The sequence below is a fragment of the Macaca mulatta genome, chromosome 1 (genome assembly GCF_049350105.2).
Source record: "Macaca mulatta isolate MMU2019108-1 chromosome 1, T2T-MMU8v2.0, whole genome shotgun sequence".
In the NCBI taxonomy this organism is placed as follows: domain Eukaryota; kingdom Metazoa; phylum Chordata; class Mammalia; order Primates; family Cercopithecidae; genus Macaca; species Macaca mulatta.
The window spans coordinates 179866009-179882391 of NC_133406.1; the positions used below are offsets into that span (position 1 = coordinate 179866009).

The 16383-nt window shown below is 41.6% G+C and overlaps 1 long non-coding RNA gene across 1 annotated transcript in view; it reads left to right on the plus strand.

The window, feature by feature from the left end:
• Nucleotides 1–16383, plus strand: part of LOC106998948 (uncharacterized) — a 144864-nt gene that overhangs the window by 24423 nt on the left and 104058 nt on the right. The gene's annotated exons all lie outside the window — the stretch shown is intronic.

A 16383-nucleotide genomic window follows, 5' to 3' on the forward strand; every position in this document is an offset into this window, starting at 1 on the left:
ATTTTCTCTCACCTTTGGCTTAGAGTTGCATAGTTAAATCTGAATTTTCAATAATCCACAAATGAATTTTTGTCGATTACATACACGCTATACGGTATTTGGGATATACTTATGTGAAAAAGCATTTGTTGTTTATCTGAATTTCCAATTTAAAACCTACTCTGGTTGCTCTTCCTTCTGCCCCAAATACTCCTCTCCCTGGCTATATTCTTCCGTCCTTCAAGACTTGTCATCTCCTTTGGGAGGTCTTCAAAGACACTCCTGCTAAGATTGGCCCCCTATGCTGTTCTCTCATGGTTTGCTCTTTATTGAAATTGTTTAATTACTTGGTAGCCTTTTCCACTGGACTGAAGCTCTTTAAGGAGAGGGACTAAGTGTCTCTTGTTGGTCATGGCATCCCCAGTGCCTAGAACCAATTTGTGGGCATTCAAACTTTGCTTAGTAGATAACTGAATGGTTCTTTGTGAACCCTGGGATTTCTAGAACCAAGAGCAGATGTTGCCAGGACCCCTGATGCTGCCTGGCTGCCCCTTTGCTGCTGACCTTCTGCTGTGATCCTGATTGACCTGTGCAGTGCCTGGGCATGGACAGAAGCAGTGTGCTGTGGCAGGGAGAGCTGACGACAGAGACAGGAATATCAGCTCTGTCCTCTATGTGTGTGTGATCTGGCCGGAATCTCAGCTGAATCTCTTTTGATCTGTAAAATGAGGGAGTCCTAATAATACCTTGGTTTTGAAGATCCAGTGAGACAATAGGTGATAATGGAATTTTACACATTATCAAGAACTATGAAAATAGTATTTAATTTTCATTTTGAGCTTTGAATTTCTGGCTCAAAACAAACCTTTTCAGGGTGTGTACATTCTCCTCATTCTGTTCATCTCAGATCCATTTCTACTTGAATTTTTTTCTAGTACTAGTAATATATACCATTTACTGTTGTTCGCCAGGCACTTTATTATTGCTTTGCACACATTATTTTAAGTCTCGACCAGCCAAGTAGGCATCCCCATTTTACAGATAAGGAAACTGAGACCCAAAGAGTTTACGTGCTCTTCCCAGTAAATAGCAGAGCTTCAATTTAAACTCAAGGCTGTCTGACTGCAGAAGCCACACCCCTTGAAGCACAGCACGTTAAATCTTGACTCATGATTAGAGTTGACCTTTGCTAGCTCCTTCAGGGGTCCAAACTGCCCTAGGGTGGCCTGTCTCCCCTGGCTCTCAGCCCTGGTTTGGACACTGCTGCAAGGGGCTAGCAATATCCCACTGGAGTCAGCTGATTGCCAGAGGCACATGAGAGTCTGTAAATATCACTGCATCACCCCAAAGCAGTCACATTTCTGATTCTGCCCTAAATTCCATCTGAAAGTCCAGCTTTTACAAACTATGTATTTCTATTTCTAGCACAGCTCACACGTGCTGCCTTAGGAGCATGTGTTATGTACCTTGGGCTTATTTCTGTTATATTCCTTAAATTGGTGAATTCTGTGCTATAGGCCAGAAGCTATTGCCCATCCAACAGCCCTTCCCCTCCTCGCCTTGCTGGTAGAGCCTGAGTTTGTTCATCTGTCTGCCTTTTCCCCATGTGACTCAGGAGAAGTGACCCCATCCCAGCTCTAGGAGTAAGTCATGATGATCTGTTAATGATAGCATCATTCCTCTTTCCAGTCATTGGTTTAGGGATGGGCACGTAACATAGTTGTGGCCAGTGGGCTAAGAGCAGAAGTCTCCTGAGAGTTTTTGGGAAAAGTTGCTTTACTGATAAAGAGGTGTACAAGAAGATGCCATTGTTGCCTCTGCTTCCTCTTCCTCCTCTGTTGCTCTACCTGTGTGTTCTTGAACTAAGCCAGCCATATTGTGTCTAGCAGAAGTGCTAGTGTACTGGAATGCCAATATGCTGGGAATGTAAATAAACTAAATTTTTATAATATCATTGAACCATTGCATAAACCTTTCTTGAAGGAGTCCTATCTTAGATTTATATAAGATAATAAAACCTACATATATATCAAATTATGTTTTTAGTTAAGAGTTTGTATTCCCATTATTTGCATCTGACAGCTTGGTCACTGATACCCTGTAACTCTCTATTTTCTTCTCTGTCTCCACCTAGGACTATGAGCTAATGGAAAGCAAAAATTTTTTCTTGTTTCAAGTTGTGTCCTCAGCATCTATTATTATATTTGACATGCAGTAGTTACTAATCCAGCACTTCTTGACTGAATGAGTGAAAGCTCTGCCGGGGAAACTCACTAAACATGAAAATGCAACACTCTTGTATTTGATTTCATCCTGAGACAGGTTAAAGTAAAAGCATGAGGGGGTGCTCTGCTTGATCTATAGTATTTACAGTAGACTAGTAAAGGTTTCTGCTGGATAATTCTCATGTAGAGTTGAAGCAGAATCCTTGAAGATCAGAACAGAAGGGGACTTGGACATGGCTATCCTGAACTGCCTTAAAAAAAAAAAAAGACAAAGAAATGAGTCTCAAAGAGGCAAGTAATTTGTCCAAGGCACCTATATATTTCTTGACTCTGTTCCTTTAAGCCATCCTAACTTTTGCTATGCAACTGGGGCGCATAACATACACTCTCTAAGCCTTTTTCAGACGTAGGTAACAAAAGGGCAATAATTCCTGTTTGCTCAGTTCCAGATGCATGATAAAGAGAGATGCTGTAATAGAAGTAGAAGAGTTTTGTAAGTTACACAATTCTAAGCAAATTTGTTTTGCTATTACAGTAGATATTAAATATATGTATATTGAAGTGAGATGAGGGAAGAAGCTATAACCAGGGTACCAGCAGGTCCTGGTATGAATTTGTAGAGAACATAAAAATAAGTGACTCAAATAGAAAAGGAGGGTGAAGAGGCCGGGCACGGTGGCTCACGCCTGTAATCCCAGCACTTTGGGAGGCTGAGGCAGGTGGATCATGAAGTCAAGAGTTTGAGACCAGCCTGGCCAACATGGTGAAACCCCATCTCTACTAAAAACACAAAAATTAGCTGGGCACAGTGGCAGTTACCTATAATCCCAGATACTCGGGAGGCTGAGGCAGGAGAATCACTTGAACCTAGGAGACGGAGGTTGCAGTGAGCCGAGATTGCACCACTGCACTCCAGCCTGGGTGACAGAGCGAGACTCCGTCTCAAAAACAAACAAACAAACAAACAAACAAACAAACAAACAAAAAGGAGGGTGAAGAAAGGATGTTGGGGTGCAAAATCCTGAGTTTTTGAGAGCTTGTATGTAGCAGACACTGTGCTAGACACAATGCATCCATCACTATTTAGTATGATCATTGTACCATGGGTTTGGTTTTTACCAGTGAAGAAGCTGAAACTGAAGCTCCAAGAGGTTCAGCAGGTTGTTGAGGTAGTGGATGGTTTTCATGGCCTGGCTCGGCATTCATACTCTTTCTGCCATGCCATTGGTCACTCCAGAAACTCGAGGACATCTATCTGGATGACCCAATCTGAGGTCCTCCTGCCTCTGGCACACCAGGGCTTCTCATTCCCCACAGGTCTGCCCTGACTGAGCAGTGGGAATATGCCAGGCAAGGTGACTTGGAAACTGATGGTTGAGAGATCATCATGTAGATGATCACAGTGACCAGCAACATCAGTCTCCTCTCTGCCTCCCCATTGCTTAGTCCATAAAAGTCTAGGCATGGACAATTCTTCCTTTCTGTTTTGGTGCCTAGGTCATGAAATTTGTCTTCATTTCAGCTGTGTTTGGTGTCCAAATACAAGTTCTGGGACAAGGGCAACAGTAGCTAGTATGTGTGATTCTAAGCCACACAGCCTGGGTTCAAATTCTAGTTCTACCATTACTCATTTTGTGGCCTTATGCAAGCTTCTTTTGGGTCTCAGTTTGTTCACCTGTAACATAGAGGTAATACATTACTTATAGGGTTATGTATTGATATCATTTCCACATATGGTAGATACTAAAAAAATGAGAACTATTCTTTAAATTTATTTGTAAGAGAAAAAGAAAAAAAATTTAGCTTTTCTTCTTCTCTATTAGTTTTTTAGGTCTTTTAAATCTAGTTACTATCATTTTTTTATGTCTCTATATATTTCTCTTTTGTTCCCAAATTAGCTTGTATTTTCTAGAATTATGTTTCTGATAGATCCTTCTCCATATTTTCTCTGCTTTCCTCCCCCATCTCTATTTATTCCCCAAGTGGATTCTTTTGTTCTCAGTCTCTCTCTGTCCACTCTGTAACAGGGGGTTTTTCACCCCAAATCTCTTAGATGTGGTCATATAAACAGTTGTGTTTGCCCTGAGTTTGTTTCCAGCTCCATTCAACATCCATTCTGCTCCAGGAATTTCTGAGGCCAAAACATTTGGCTGTGGAAGGGACTCCCATGGCATTTGTTGAGGTGCATCTGGATTCTGCAGTCAGCAGCCTTTGAAGCCATATAGTGCATCTGGTTGCAAATGTTTTTGGCCAACAAGGAGCTCAATTATCTATGCACTTTTTTTTTTCCAATCTCTTTTTCAATCTGTTAAAAACATCCAGATTTCTTGGGTTCCACTTAGAATGGAAAACTATAACCACTTTGGAATTCTCTGATAGTAAAAACCTTTGCTGGCTCTCCGTTGCCTATGGAATAAATGCTAAAGCATTCTGCAGGCAATCAAGGCCCCCAGAGTCCAGCCTCAAATCAAGCCTTTAATCAGGGGTTCTTAATCTGAGGTTTGGGAATCCCTTGAAGTTCCAAGCAAAATTGTTTGTACACACTTTTTATTTTTCTGGATAGAAAGTCCAAAGCTTTCATCATTTTCTCAAAGGAGACTAAGAATCAAAATGATTAAGAAGCCATCAGTCCATTAGGCTTGCCCTTGAATTGAATAATGGGCACATCAAGCTGTCATCTTCACAGCTCTTGTTCTGAAGCTCTTGTCCTGCTGCGCACCCCCAGCTGCCTTCCTAGCTCACATTTGCTGCTTTCTCTCACTTCCCTACCTGCTGACATCTCTCTTCTGTTTCCCCTTTATAGCATTATCTTGATCATCAAAACTGACCTTTGGCTGTATTTCCTGATAATCACTTACTTCGTCATTAATGATAACTTCCTAATAATGTCTTAGTTTGGCTTCCCCACAGAAGCAGACCCTAAGATTCTAAGTCACCTGCAAATGATAGCTTTCTGGAGTGAACCTAGAAAACATAAGAAAGGGAGTGGAGAAGGAATATCAGGCAGAGAAAGACACTGATAAAGGATCATTATAAAGCAAATGAACAATGTAGGCAGCTGGAGCCTAATCCTGCTGGGAATTATATGCCTCAGGTTTCCCCCAGGGACGTTTATTCACCACTAATCATTGCTTGGGGAAAGTGGAAAGGCGAAAGAAATCCTTAGCACTCTGCCTGCCCAGCATGCAGACCGAGTGGGCTCCAGCATCCAGATAATGCCCTTGGTTGAAGAGTTGGATGTTGGGCTGGCTTGTAGAAAAAGAGCACTTTCTGAGGGCATCCAGGTGTGGCCCAACAGTGCCTGCTGCATGATCTGCCTCTGGATAAGTACCCCTCCTAGTCCAGCTCTACCTCTGAGCTCCCCCTGTGATATAGTTTGGCTCTGTGTTCCCACCCAAATCTCATCTGAATTGCACTCCCATAATTCCCAGGTGTTGCGGGAGGGACTCCGTGGGAGATAATTTGAATCATGGGGGCAGTTTCCCCCACACTGTTCTCGTGGTAGTGAATAAGTCTTAGGAGGTGTGATGGTTTTATCAAGGGTTTCCGCTTTTGCATCTTCATCATTTTCTCATGCTGCCGCCATGTAAGAAGTGCCTTTCTCCTTCCACTGTGATTCCGAGGCCTCCACTGCCATGTGGAACTGTAAATCCAGTGAAACCTCTTTTTCTTCCCAGTCTCAGATATGTCTTTATCAAGCAGCATGAAAATGGACCAATACACCCTCCCTCTTGAGTTTGCAGCACTGGACTTCTCAGCAATTCCCTGATGTGAACAATATTGTCTTCTCTCTCTCTGATTTCTCATTTTTGTTCCTTTCACCTCGGTTGTCCCTCTCTCTTCATGCTGAAGACTTAGTCATAATTCAAGGCCAAGCTCAAATGCCCTCATTTCCATGAAGACTTCATAGATCCACCAAAATTACAATGAAACCCATCCTGCTCATGTGGACCCTTAACACTGCACATTTGCTTCTGAAATGAGCTGAGCCTGGGGGGTGGATGTACTGTCTTCTCCCCTAGAAATGGAAGTCCTGAGGTAAGGTATTGGTTTATTCATCTTTATGTCCCAGAGACGAAGCAAATGTTTGGCACACAGTAGGCATTTGAGAAAGATTTCCTGAGATGAAGTTCACAGTAGCCAAGAATACAATTCTTGATTAAACTACATCATACCCCTGGAAATGAACTGTTTTTTTGACCTCTGAAATGTGACTCCGTATGTGGTTTATCTCAGGGACAAAGTCTTTTTTTCTTGCATTGATCTATTAGAATATCTTCTTTAGTTGCTTCTCTGGAAATCAATGCTTAGAATTGGCTTAAATGTCCTTCAGAGCAAGATGCTAATTAATGCAACAAATATGTACTGAGCACTAACTACATTCAGGGCACTAGAAACACATACTTGAATGCGTCAGAATCACACTTTCTAGCCTGGGTTTATAATCTTGTGGTGGTCCCTGTAACTGTTCTCTGTGTGTGTAGAAGTCTTCTCTGTGGCCACATTGTGAACTCATTACAAAGGTGTCTAAGTCTCCATGCATGCACTGGACTGGGTTACTATAAGATAATGAGGAACTAATGAAAATCTTTTGGGTGGTTTCAGGCCAATCCCAATAATTTCTTACTCAGCCTTCAAGGCTTGGCTCAGATGTGTCCTTTGGGAAGACTTTGAGTATTCGGGTTGGGTTAGGTGACCATGTAGTGGGCTTCTAGCAACTGGTGCTTATCACATTGTATTAAAATTATTAACTCTGTTTCCACCTATTCAACCACCAACTCCTCAAGATCAGGGGATGAATTTTGTTTGGCTTCTCATATGGAGTGTCTGATATGCAGCATCATAAATAAGGTGGGGCAATCATAAATAAGGTGGCCAGTGGGGAGAAACAGAGCTACTCTCCTCACATTCTGAGTAGCTAGGGTTTTCGACTGCAAAATGCCAGTGTAAGTAGAATTGGGAGGAGAGAGAAGAATGCAAAATGAAAAGCTAAGCTGTGAGCTAGAACACTGTAGTTCAGAGCAGTCTGAGATGTGCACCACAGAGAATAGGAAGTGGTTAAACAATGAAGTTGTGAGTGGAAGATGCCATTCACACCATCCGTTTAGCTAACGCCTCATTTATGATGTACAGATAGGTACAGTACCTTAAAGAAACCCCAGCAGTCTGGACAGAAGATACAGACAAAGGTCCCTGCTAATAGGGTTTTGTCTTCACCTCGTAACACTTTCCAGCCCTTGAAAACTGTTCTGAGTAGCATTGTACTATCCTTGGAGAGAGTAAATATCTTGGGCAGTCATGCCTTTTATGATTTTCCTCTAACATCGATTTCCCATTCATTTTAATTTTTCTTAAATAAAGTGAACCCACAGACCTACCACGCCTATACTTCTGTGTGGTATGTGAGCCTGTGGGATAGCTATGAAAAGTCAAATAAATACAAAACAGGTGCCCAAGTACTGGAAACAAGGGGCGAGCAAGACCAAATTGATTCCAGTACCATGCAAGAGACACCGTTATCCCAATTTAACCCCAAATTCTGCCTCTGCAGCCACCATTTCTCTTGTTGTGGCTTCGATCCTCTCACACATATGCAGCACATTATGAGATTGCAGCGCCACCCAGAAAGGCAAGGCTTCCATGCAGTTCAGCCCACAGGTCCCCTCTCTCCTCTCATATGAATGCTGGTGTGTTCACCTTAAGAATGGGTGCACTCTCCCAGCCTGCATGGACAACAATGCCACATTACATTTTAAGATTTAAACTCTTTACTCACAAAATAGTTGTCAAAAGGCAAATAACCCCTACACTCATTCACTACAAGCTTGAAGTATCCACCAACATCAACTCTAATTTGCTATTTAATAAAAATCACAAATTGAAATCTGCTGAAAACCATGGACTGAAACTGAAGACCCTTAATTCAATAAGTATCTCTTGATTTTATAAGGGGAAGTGAAATAAATGGAAAATTCATATCTGTCCACAGGAAGCTTAGTGTCTCCAGTGATTCAATATACATTTTCTCAACTAACAGTGTTAGACTCTGTGAGGACAACAGACGTGGTTTAGATAGACATTGTGCCTGGCCTCAAGGAGCTTACAGTCTAGTAAGAGAGGTATTCAAGGGTACCATCTATGAATACAACATAATTAGTTCTACCCCTTATGGAGGTACAAATTAAATATTTCTGAATTCCAGTCTCATTTATTACAATGAGAACTTTCTTTTCTACTTGGAGTCACCTGTGTGACTGGGTAAAGGATTCTAAGGAATTTGCTTATCTCAAGGGGTCAATCTTGATTACTGTTGCCCTCCAGAGAAAAAATAAGAAGTTCTGAGTCATGACCGGTATGGTCCTGTTCTCTGCTGCAGCTGTTCTTATAGAGTATTATTGCTCAAACAGGCCCTCCATTTGACCTGAGCATTGGAGTGAATGCTGTGGGGTTCTAGACATGGTCATGGAGATCCAGTGTTCCTGTCTGCTGGACGATCAAGCAGTCAGGTGCAAGGGGTACTACAGATGCAGACTTTCCCCCCAACCTGCCATTGGTGGTTAATGAACATAAAGCTGCCATTGGTTTGGAGTTCATGGGAGTGTGAAAGTGGTGTATTTGATGTGTCTTCCATATTAATGTTTAAGATCCCTAGTTTGATGGAACTATGGCGATGTAATTGCTGTGAACTTTTTACAAAGAAACACCAAAGAAGGTACAGAACTGAGGGAGATAGTCATGAGTTCAGCTTTTTGATTATGTTGATGTAGGAACCCCCTGAAACATCTGAGAGCAAATTTTGAGTAGATTTTATTTATTTATTTATTTTTAAAATTTTTGAGACAGAGTCTCACTCCATCACCCAGGCTGGAATACGAAGGCCTGATCTCAGCTCACTGCAATCTCTGCCTCAGGTTCAAGTGATTCTTGTGCCTCAGCCTCCCGAGTAACTGAGATTATAGGCATGCACCACCACGCCCTGCTATTTTTTGTATTTTTAGTGGAGACAATGTTTTGCCATGTTGGCCAGGCTAAGTCTTGAACTCCTGACCTCAGGTGATCTGCCGGCCTTGGCCTCCCAAAGTGCTGGGATTACAGGCGTGAGCCACTACACCTGGCCTTGAGTAGATATTTGGATAAAAAGCCTATAGTTACAAGAGGGACTGGGCTGAAGATACAAGCTTGTGTACTATCATCATATTATCATTAATCCTACATTGTAGATGAGGTTACATAATTTGCTCAGTGTCACACAGAGCTGGAGTCTCTGCTGTACCTTATATAATCTCTCTCTCTCTTTCTGTCTCTGTCTCTCTCATATCCCTCTGTGCCTAGAGCAGTGTCTTCCTCATAGGAGATGCACAATAAATATTTTCTTATATCCCAAAGACTCCCTAGGTAGACATGTCAGACCTATTTAAAATCTGCTGGCAACTCTGATCATTTGGAAGAGCATGTTTTGAAAAGATGAGCTTTTTGATGGCTGTATTCGGGGAGATAACAGACAAGGAAACATACAAGGAGACTGCTAATTGCATTTACTGGACCACACGCCTTCCTTTATTCTCAGAGGAATACATGTTTCCAAGAAATAAGGGGTTTGTCTGAGGTCCAAGGGCACTTAGACAATGGAGAAAACAGGTCTTTCAAGCTGTGGTTAACGTCTGTGTCTGAAGACCTCACCCACTATTGCTTTATTTATATCTGAACAACTAGCACTTCAGGATCCTTGTGTTTGGATTTTAGGTATACAAAATTGTTTTTTTTCCTTAGTTCTGGTAAATGACTCCTTTTCAGCATTTTCAGTTGTCTTCATGTAAGCTGAATGTGGGGTTCTGGATTTGGAGACTGAACACCAGGCTTTGTATGTTGCTTCTAATCCCTAGAAGCACATGACCTTGGGCAAGTAACTAATTGAGCTGTTTTTTAGACCCTTAACAGGGGATTTACATTACCTGCCTCCTAGAGTGGTGGTGAGGTCCAGCGAAATGGCCAGGGTGAAACCATGTACTACATGTTTATTTAAAAAATCTGGCAGGTTTTAGCACTCCTTGAAAGCACTCTTTTCCAAGTCTCAGAGAGTTTAGGGCTTTTTGCTCATCTTCAGTTGGGAAGGGCCTTCGCATGTCATATTCTATTTTACCTATGGACGAATGGAGCTACTCGGCTTCAGAAATTACCACTGAAATAAGACTTTAACCACTATAATTGTTGCAAATTGCTTTGTCTCTCCAGAATGGTTGTTTCTTTTGGGGTAAATTTCTCTTGCACTCTTACCATATATCTGGCTGTTGGCTAGAGGAATTGACCACTGACTTAGGCCATTCATAGACTTCCAGTCCTCTAAGCAGTTATCAGTCCAGGAATGTGCACAAGATCCAACTGGGCCAATGTCTTCCTCTGGAAGTTAAATGAATACTGACCCCGGGAGAGAGAGGCTTTCTTTCCTACTGATGTGGGGAGAGAAGTAGAGGAAACAGGCACAGAGTTCTGATAACAAAATGAGTTCCTGAACTATTGTGCCTGAGACCAACTTAGCACCTGCTCTTTGCAGACTCATGCAACAATAGAGTCCTCTTTTTACTTATGCCAGTTTGGTTGGCGTTTTCTACTTGCAGTCATCATAAATATCCTAGTTATCTACTGTTGCATGACACATTACCTCCAAATTTAATAGCATAAGGCCATCACTGTGGATTCTGCCGTGAATTCTGTGGGTCAGTAATTCAGACAGAGTACCACAGGACTGGTAACTCCAAGGTCCACAATGTCGGATGCCTCAGCTAATGAGACTTGAGCAGCTGCCATAGCTCAGATAGCTCAAATGCTACGACTAGAACAATGGGGCTGAAGATGTCTCCTTCACAAACTTCTCTGACATCTGGGCTGGGATAACTCACAGGCTGGGCTCACCTGGGACTGCTGCTTGGAGCAACAGTGTGTTGCTTCTCTACATGTAGCGGGAGTTTTTCACAACCTGGTGGCTGGGTTTAAGAGCAGCCATTCCAAGGAGAAGTATTAGGAGAACAAGGGTTCCAAGACAGCCAGGTGAAGCTACATAATCATTTATGGTCTAGGCTCTGAGGTCACAGAGCACCACTTCTAATGTACTCTATTAGTAAAGCCATCAAGGAGAGGGGACATGGACCCCACTACTTGATAGATGAAATCTTGAGAAACTTGTGGTCATTAAAAAAATGACAAGTGCAACAATCTTAATACATGGCTTCCCTTTTTTGTATCCAGGCTCAGCACTCCATCCCCTCCTCTCTGCCAGTGCTTACTCTGATGTCTTTAAAACTCATCTCCTCCAGAAAACTCTCCCTGACTTTCCTTATTTTACTCAGAGGTCCATTTTAATCATTTAATAAAAGGCAAAAGATGTATTTAAACTGGAGAGAAACCAGAATATCTTTACTAATCCTCGTCTCCTTGATGCTAGTGATAAGCATTTCTAGTATAATCTTAGGTACATCTATGCGTTACAGAGCCACAGACATTGAAAGATAAAAGTAATGTGAGAAATGATATAGTTGATATCCTTAATTTTGCAGATTCAGTTCAAAAGACCTCTGTTAAACTCAACTCTATGCCAACCATTATGCAAGTTCAGAGGATGCAAAGCTGGATTACGTGCACAGAATAGCCAATAAGTATAGACCAGGTGCAGAGGCTCATGCCTGTAATCCCAGCACTTTTGGAAGGCCAAAGCAGGAAGATTGCTTGAAGACAGGAGTCCAAGACCAGCCTGGGCAACAAAGCGAGACCCCATCCAGAAAAAAAAAAAAATTAGCTGGGCATGGTGGTATGCATCTGTAGTCCTAGCTACTTGGAAGGCTGAGGTGGGAGGATCGCTTGAGCCCAGGAGGTTGAGGCTACACTGAGTTATGACTGTGCCACTGCACTCTAGCCTGGGTGACAGAGTAAGACCCTATCTCAAAAAACAAATATAACCCAGGAAAGCATATCCTAAAGTATCTTTTGAAAACTCTCAAAAAAATTATAATGCAGGGAAGCATACCCTAAAGTATCTTTTGAAACTTGGGTTCCACAGAATGTTAATTTTATGAAGAAAAAAGTTACTGTTATCAATATATTTGTGAAATGCTAGATTCCATAAAATTAAACAGTTAAACATGCTCTTTACTGTAAGACTTTTTAGGGCCTTTACTGTGTATGTATTAGCCTGAACAAATGTTTGTCAAATGAAGATTCTTGGATGAAAGTGTATTGTACATCCCTCTAAGATAGTGAGGTGAGGATGGGACAAAGTGTGCTACGTTTCTCAAACTTCTCTGTACACATAGCTCTTTTTCTTGAAATACATGCCTCAAGTATTGTACTTTGGACACATTTGGGGAGTGAGAACAGTGCAAGCATTCCTTTTTAATTCCTTCCTTTCCTTTTCATATTGGCCTTGTCCAACTGGACTCCTTGGACTTCTGCCTCAGTATCTTTTGTACTTCTGTTTCTTCATGAAATGCAGATACAGCCCCAAACCCCAGTGTGCCGGTTGGGAAACTCAGACAATCTAGCTTCACTGTTACTAGAACCCTGTTCTGGGTGCTGTGTCCTGTGTCAGACACCTCAGGATAGACATTCGACTTCAAATGGACTGAAGTTCCAAGGCATGATGTTAATGTTCACCAGTATTTGAGAATTACCCACCTGTTCCATTGAACCTTAAATGCTGTCTGTCGGAAGCTTTCCTGAATTAGCTACCTTCTTCTTGGCAATTGAATTACCCTTGGCAAGGAATTACCCTGGTTCAGGTCCTGAATTACAGTAGCCTCAATACTTTACATTTGGGTTGAGTCACATGCAATTACTGTTTTGGGGAATTAAAAACAGTTAAGTATTGGCATTTGCATAGTTTTACCTAATATCGCTTCATCTTTACAATGTTTCTGTGAGTTAAGCCTGAGCTGGACCAGACCAAGGCACATGGGTATTGTGGCAGTCCAGTAATTTGTACCTTTTCAAATTGATCCTTTAAAATCTCTAGTACTTATAGAGAGCCTGAATGTAGTGTGGCAAAGTGGATAAAGGGGATCCCTGTTGGCCATGACAGCAACTCTTCTATTTTACAGGGCAATTAAGCTCTGGCCCAGGAATTCATAAAGCACTCTGCCAAACAAAAACCCTACTGTTAACCAGACACACCTGTCCTTAGAAGGTGGTTTGGCAGCTATTACTATTTATTGTTACTTAATACTGTTCTTCTCCCTCAGCAATTGAATAAAATATTTCTTCCAGCCAGATATTTCTTCTCTCTATAAGACATTCTGAGAAATAGTTTTTTCTTCTCTTATCTCATTTTATTTTCAATGATATTTTGAGGCATCATAAGTAACTGCCTGGAAGACATGATAGATTTCACCTGGCTCTGGATATTTTATCCCCATTTTGCAGATGAGGAATTCAGAGTTCAGACAGGTTAATGGGCTTCTTAAAGGCCACACTGCCAATATGTGCTGGAGCTGGGATTTGAACTCAGGTCTGAAGGACTCCCAATCTGGTTGTCTTAAGCATGACAGGGTCTAGCTTTGTCTGCCCTCAGGCATGGTTTCCCTTGTTACATTAACTAAAAACATCGTGCTTAAGAGCTTGTTACTCTGTTACTTACTAATTGTACGTTTTGGGTAAGTTACTTAACCTGTCTGGTTCAGTTTCCTCATCTGTAAAGTAGAAATAATAAAGATTCATCTTTAAAAATGTTATTGTGAAGACTCAATGGCTTAAAAATAATAGTTAATGCTATTATTGTTATTCCCCATCTCCTCCCACTTATTTCTATTTTCCCTCCCTTTCCAGTGGCTTGTGTTGCTGAAGACCCAGTCAGTATATCTTGGGCTATAATTTACCTAATCTGGAGGCAGCCTATTTGAGAGGCCAGAGAAGCTGCATCCTTATTCCCCTCTCCACTTGGAACTGATTCCCAGGAATTCTAAATGGCCAACATTAGGAGTTTAGATGATAGAAATTAAATAGCCATCAATAATACCCTAATGTTCGACATTTAAGTTGTGCCAAATGTTTGTAATTATACATACAAAGAGCAGGGACAATTAGTGGAAAATGAACTAGAAAATTAAAAGATTGAGAAACTGAAAATATAAACAATGACCTGACCATATGTGACAATAGAACTCTGACCTACAAACTCTACAGCAAGCCACCTGGGAAGTCAAGCTACTAACTCTGGAGCAATCCACCCAGGACTTTGTCAGTGACTGCCAACTTACATGTTTTTTCCCTCCACTGCTAACTCAGGACCAACTAGAGAGAGTCAAATATACTCCCCAACCCAATGACATAAGATGCTCTTCCACTAGTTATCCTGCCTCCAGCTTCCCAGTGCCAACAACCTCCTATCAAAGCACACTTGAAGCTTTGTCTCCTTTTTTTCACTATAAAGATTTCCCACTTCCCTACCTGACTTGAGCCTCTACCAAATTCAAGTGATGATGACTGACTCCCTTGCTATCACAAGCTCTGAATAAGTAGCCTCTGCTTGTTCTAATTTGGGTGGTCTTTATTTCTAGAGATTTTCTGGGGCTTCCACTGACATATGGGCTATACTGCCCAGCACCGTGGATCCCAGCCTTCAGCCAGGTGCAGCAGCCACAGAAAGCCCTTGTGCCTTACTGTTCACAGTTTGTCGAGTCAACACTTATGCGGGAAGTTAGCACTGAGTCTGAACTCCATGCTCTTGTGTTGGTTTCCCTGGCTATCTATTCTCAATTTAGCACCTGGTTTTTATTTTATTTTATTTTATTTTATTTTATTTTATTTTATTTTATTTTATTTTATTTTTCAGACAGGTTCTCGCTCTTGTTGCCCAGGCTGGAGTGCAGCGGCGCAATCTTGACTCCCTGCAACCTCTGCCTCCCAGGTTCAAGCGATTCTCCTGCCTCAGCCTCCTGAGTAGCTGGGATTACAGGTGCCCACCACCACGCCCAGCTGATTGTTGTATTTTTGGTAGAGACAGGGTTTTGCCATGTTGGCCAGGCTGACCTTGAACTCCTGATTTCAGATGATCCACCTGCCTCGATCTCCCAAAGTGTTGGGATTACAGGCGTGGACCACCATGCCCGGCCGCACATGGGTTTTATTATTGGTTCCCATTTGTTTGGAATTCTTGGTAGAATAAGGTCATTCCTTTTCATCCCTTTCTTCTCTTTTTTTTGTGTGTTTTTATATAGGACTTGTAGGTCTGTTGTTTGAGCCAGCCTTGCAGATGAGTGAGTTTGTGGTTCTCACTGGACTAGCATCTATACAGACAAACTTTGCTTGGGTCACCAATAAAACTGGATAAGTTTCTTCTATCTAGATTGTTTTGTCTTGAGAGCTTGGCTTTGATTCAGAGAGAGTCTTTTCTCTGGTTTTATGACCGCCGGGGGTGCTGCCTGCTTTTGGAGGCAGCCAACTGTCAGGTAGGGGTCCTGTGACATGAAGTGCAAAAGCATCACTTTTGACTGACTGTTGCCAGCTCTCGTGGGTTGTTTAAATAGAAATCCTCCCCAACTCCTGGGAAAAACTCCTGTGTCTTATGTATATTCTCATAACAATATGATTTTTTTTCTCGTGCTTATCTCTTTAAATAGTAGAATTTTGCCACAGATGATTTGGGCATTCAGTGGCCACTCTGGGGAATGTTTGAACCTGAACAAAATTGTTCATTTGAGAGATGCTTTAGAAAATAAAAGGAATTAAGATTTCTCAGGCCCAATTGGTATCATTTCAAAAATTTAATTAGTATTCAGAGGCCTCAAAACAAAATTCTGAGAAAACGTTGCTTAACTAAGAGATTTTTTTATTTTTATTTTTGGCCAAAGCAAGTGAACAGTTTGACACACTTAGGTAACAATACACTGTATTTATTTTCCCTAGTAAATCATCTTCCTCCTTGTCCTCCAGTTACCTCCCTATGTCCAGCTCTACTTTTTTTCTCTATTTTTCAAATCTCTCCTCTTCTGCATATCCATGGACACATCTTACCTATTCACCTTGTCCAGATGCCCTACCTTTTCCTAAAGACTTGTTTAAAGGCCTCAAAATGTCAATTGCCTCTTAACATCTGTCATCTTGCCCATGAGCCAGATAAAAGCTATAGTAGAATTAAAACCTTGGAGCCAAGCTGAATTAAGAACTATAATTATGAAGTTCCCTAAATCCAGGC